Raw genomic sequence first — 5000 nt, 5'->3', positions numbered from 1 at the left:
CCCCCCTGTACCACACACCTCCCCCCATACCCCCCTGTACCACACACCTCCCCCCCATACCCCCCTGTACCACACACCTCCCCCCATACCCCCCTGTACCACACACCTCCCCCCATAACCCCCCTGTACCACACACCTCCCCCCCATACCCCTCCCATAGTACCACACACCTCCCCCCATACCCCCCTGTACCACAACTTCTCTCCATACCCTCCCATAGTACCACAACCCTCTTCCTCCTTTCCACAACCCATAATCCTTCTCCCACAATCCACTCCCCCCCCCTCTCTACCTCCCGTCAGTCTCCCCCCCACCCCCCACCCCACCCCCCCCACTCCACCTTAATTGCGGGATTCGAGTTCTAATCAGCATTCCAAACGCGAACGAATAACAAAATTGAATCAAACACAAAGAAAATACATCCAGCAAGAGATAACCAGCACGAAAAATCAGAGCAAAAGCAAGAACAACAAAGAACAGCAAAGACCATCTGGACGCCCAAAACAAACAAAAACGCCACCACAGACACCGCAACCACACGAAGATAACGCAATAAATATAACACAATCCCGATCGGTTCCTCATGCAAGAACACGTGTGGCTTCCACCCCCCCCCCCTCTCCCTTCCTCCTCCTCCTCCTCCACCGGGAGTCCCAGCTGAGCGGTGAGTCAGCGTGCGTGCGAGCGTGCGCGCCGAGGGATGGAATGGGGGAGGACTGGGGTAAGGAAGGGGAGGGAGAAGTCGGGGAGGGAGGGGTTAAGGGTTGGGGAGGGGAGAGGGAGGTAGGGGAATAGGGGGAGAGGGAGGTAGGGGAGTAGGGGAGGAGGGGGAAGGAGAAGGGTTCTGGACGGTGAAGAAAGGAGGGAAGGAGGGAGGGGAGGAGAGGAGACAGAAAAAGGGGGGGGGGGTGGAGTATCGAGTCACCGGGCTTTCATGACGCAACTCTTATGCCCGGGAGGCGGGGAGACGAGTCCTTAGCATTAATCATCATTGTAACCTAAGCCATACTATTTGCAACACTGACGACAACAGTGGTAGTTGCAATAGTAATATTGGCAGCGGCAGAAGCAGCAACCGCTGCAGCAGTAGTAGCAACCAGAAGCTAGCAGTGGTATATGATGGTATTATATAATTTTCATAATTTCAAGTGCGATTTGTAGTGCATCAATGGGTATAAATTGTCAAGAGTATGTCCAAAATAAGTCAAGATAATGAAATTGCCAATGACAATCAAATTATAATTAATTATCAAAAAGTAATAAAAACGTTATATATTTACAATAATAATAATAATAATAATAATAATAATAGTAACCTTCACAGTAATATACAACAATAACAATAATAATAATAACAACAACAAAGCACCAATAATAAACACGGTGATGTTGGTGGTCACAATGACTGTAATAACAACAACAACAGTAGTAATACTAATAAAGAAAAGCAAAATTTAAATCACCGCCACCAACAATAGAAGAGCAATTAACAACAGCGACCGCAATCCACGCTAACTTTAAGGAATGGCAGAGGCAGGCGATCCTGTAACTTGTGCGCCCGCGTGACTGCCGAGCGGAGGGCGGCGTCCGCTGTAACACGTCTTTGTAACATCGTGACCTGCCTGCTTTAGGAATTCCATGCTTGTGTCATGGTTCTCTCGAATTAGTATTCGCACTCATGTTTCTAATTTGTTTTTTCACTCGTCATCTTTATTTGTATTATCTTTTGTTAGTGTTAAAATCCTCAAATTATCATAATTATTTATACGTACATTCCCTGAATGAACTTAATTTCGTTTCCTTCTTTAATTTTTTTTTTTTATTATTATTATTATCTTTTTGCTTTATCCTTAGCATTTCCTCTCGACTACCATTAACATTTTCAACACCACTAAACGCTTAAAAAAAAAATAACAAAACACAAGAAAATAACAACAACAACCAAATTTCCGCGACTCCTTCAGGTGACGTCATTCGGCCATCAAAAGACGGAAATTGAAGGAGTCTTCCGGTTAAACGATAAGCGAGCGGCTCCGTCCGGCCATTCCCCCGCCCGCTAATGTAGCCCAGACTGATTAATGTTACTCAGGCTGATTACTTCAATAATTTACGTCCTGCCGTGTGACAGAGAAGGATCTTCTTAGCTTTTATAATACTTTTTATTTTTTAGGGGGGGGGGGGGGGTTAATGAAAAAATATTGATTCTGGACACGATTGATCTAATAAAGACGGAAGAAAAAAAAAAAAAAAAAAAAAAAAAAAGTTTCGGCAACAATCACTTAATAAATAAATAAATAAATAATAGAAATGAAAAAAAAAAAAAAAAAAAACAAGAAATCGACACACTGAAAAGAAAAGAAAAGAAAATACCGACACACCAATAACTTGCCATAGCTCGTGATAAAAGTCAACCGAACCCTTGCAATAACATACCCCCACTCTCGACGCATGAAGCAGGGCAGAGCTATTGACACAAGAACCCGCCCACGCCCACCTCCGTTCCAGAACCGTCGAGAAAAAACAAAAAAACCACTCTCAGGGCCAAACAATTCGGGCTCATGCCACTCACGCCCTCTCGTGCTAGCATGCATAAATGCACATAGAGATACGGACGCACAGACATTCATATACACATGCACGCACATGCATGAAGAAAATATGACTTCACTCACTCTCTCCAAAGCTAACATATACAAACATAAGAACACCAACACGCCCACATACCCACCCCCCGCCCACATACCCACCCTCCCTCCACACACGTACCTCCATCCCACCCCACACTCCACCTCCATCTCCTACCCCCCCACCCCCACCTCCAACCCCACTCCACATCCACCTCCAACCCCACTCCACCTCCAACCCCACTCCACCTCCAACCCCACTCCACCTCCAACCCCACTCCACCTCCAACCCCACTCCACCTCCAACCCCACTCCACCTCCACCCATCCCACCCCCATCCCCACCCCCACCCCACCCCACACAAGCAGTGGCGTGACGTCACATCGCTCCTTCCACCTAAGTATGCCCGAGACAAACACTGAGGATATAAATAGGTTTTCACACAGCCCTGCAACCTACACCTTGTCGAGTATAAAGGAACGGGTAGCAAGATCAAATCTGCAATAGTGGTGATGGTGGTGATGAGCATGATGACTAATGACGATGTTAATGATGATGGTGGTGACGGTGGTGGTGCTGATCGTTGACAGCATGATGATGGTGAAAAGGTTACGTAGGCCTATACCTATGGCCCATAAAACGAAGAAAAAGCGAAGAAAAGCGAAGAAAAGACGAGAATAATGGCGAGATAAATAACAAGTGAACACAAACACCATGAAAAAAAATCAATAAATAAAAGAAAAGAAAAGAGAAAAAAAGCCGTCTCAATCCCAAAACACCATCCCCTTCCCCCCCACCCCCCAAAAAAACACCTGCCTCTTCCTTTCACCCCCAAATGACCCCCCATTCTACCGGCCCGACCCCCCCCCCCACTTGATATCGGTCGGAAGGGCCAGGGAGTGAAGGCAGACCTACCGTTAATGAGTAAATGCCGAGACCTATCGCCCTTTAGCGGGGTGGCCATGCAAGCTCTAAGGCACGAGAGACCGAAATAAATCAGCCCCCCCCTCTCTCTCTCTCTCTCTCTCTCTCTCTCTCTCTCTCTCTCTCTCTCTCTCTCTCTCTCTCTCTCTCTCTCTCTCTCTCTCTCTTCCACGTGGCTTGTGGCGTGGGCGCACTCATGCCTTCGTCTTTTTGTGTGTTTCTATTCCTTTCGTATCATCTTTTGTGTGTGTGTGTGTGTGTGTGTGTGTGTGTGTGTGTGTGTGTGTGTGTGTGTGTGTGTGTGTGTGTGTGTGTGTGTGTGTGTGTGTATGTATGTATGTATGTATGTATGTATGTATGTATGTATGTATGTATGTATGCATGTATGCATGTATGCATGTATGTATGTATGTATGTATGTATGTATGTATGTATGTATGTATGTGTGTGTGTGTGTATGTATGTGTATATATATATTTTTTTTTTCGTTTCCTCTACCTTATTTATGCCTCATTCTCTCTCCCTCTTAACCTTCCCCCCAACTCTCCCTCTCTCCCACTCGCTCTCTCATAAACTAACAAACTAACCAATTCTTCTTGTGCGTCAAGACACCATTGTTCATAGTACTGCTGCTTCCTCCAACATTTTATAAACAAATGCCTTGTCCGCGTTTGTTTGTACAAGCATAATGACTGAATTGGGTTCCTGCCATGACACATTAGCTTCATTGGCATTTTCTTGGCAGGTACTTAGAAAATGTCACTAATGTAGGCTGTTAACGTATGTGTCCACGCTAATGGGCTAATTATTCAGAACGCATTCTCAAACACAAACACAAACACACGCGTTTTTGTATAATATAATTACGTCCTGATAATCAAATAAAAAAGCTAGAAGATACAATGGCGCCTGATGAATTAAAATAATTTTGTTGAATTTATGAATATATAATCAACATCCAGCTTTCATGCTAGAACCGACGACCGCAAAGCACTATCCAGATTACAACAAATAAAGCTAAACAAAGGAAATTACACAAAAAAAATAAACTAAACAAGGGAAAAAACATAGAAATAACAATAACTAAAGGAAATAACAAAATAATACTATATAAAGGAAAAACATAGAAATACCAACAACTCAAGGAAATAACGAAAATACTAATAAACAAAGGAAATAACATGAAAATAACACCAAACAAAAGCAGAAACAACTAAACTAAAAATCATTCAACAGAAAAAAAAAACTATAAAAAAGGAAGAAAAAAGATAGTGAAAAGCAAGACCGCCAAGGTACCCCCAACGAGTTTTCGAGGCAACACCCTTGGAGGTAAAAAAACACCCCTTTTCTACGTTACAAACCGCGTCACATACGTACCTCTCGTCTCCACCCACACACCTTCATTAATCCGTAATCGACAATTACCCCCAAAGGCATAGAAAACGGGCGCGT

The sequence above is a fragment of the Penaeus chinensis genome, chromosome 33 (assembly GCF_019202785.1).
Source record: "Penaeus chinensis breed Huanghai No. 1 chromosome 33, ASM1920278v2, whole genome shotgun sequence".
Classification (NCBI taxonomy): Eukaryota; Metazoa; Arthropoda; class Malacostraca; order Decapoda; family Penaeidae; genus Penaeus; species Penaeus chinensis.
The sequence above is the reverse complement of the archived record's forward strand: the minus strand, read 5'-3'. Positions refer to the sequence as shown.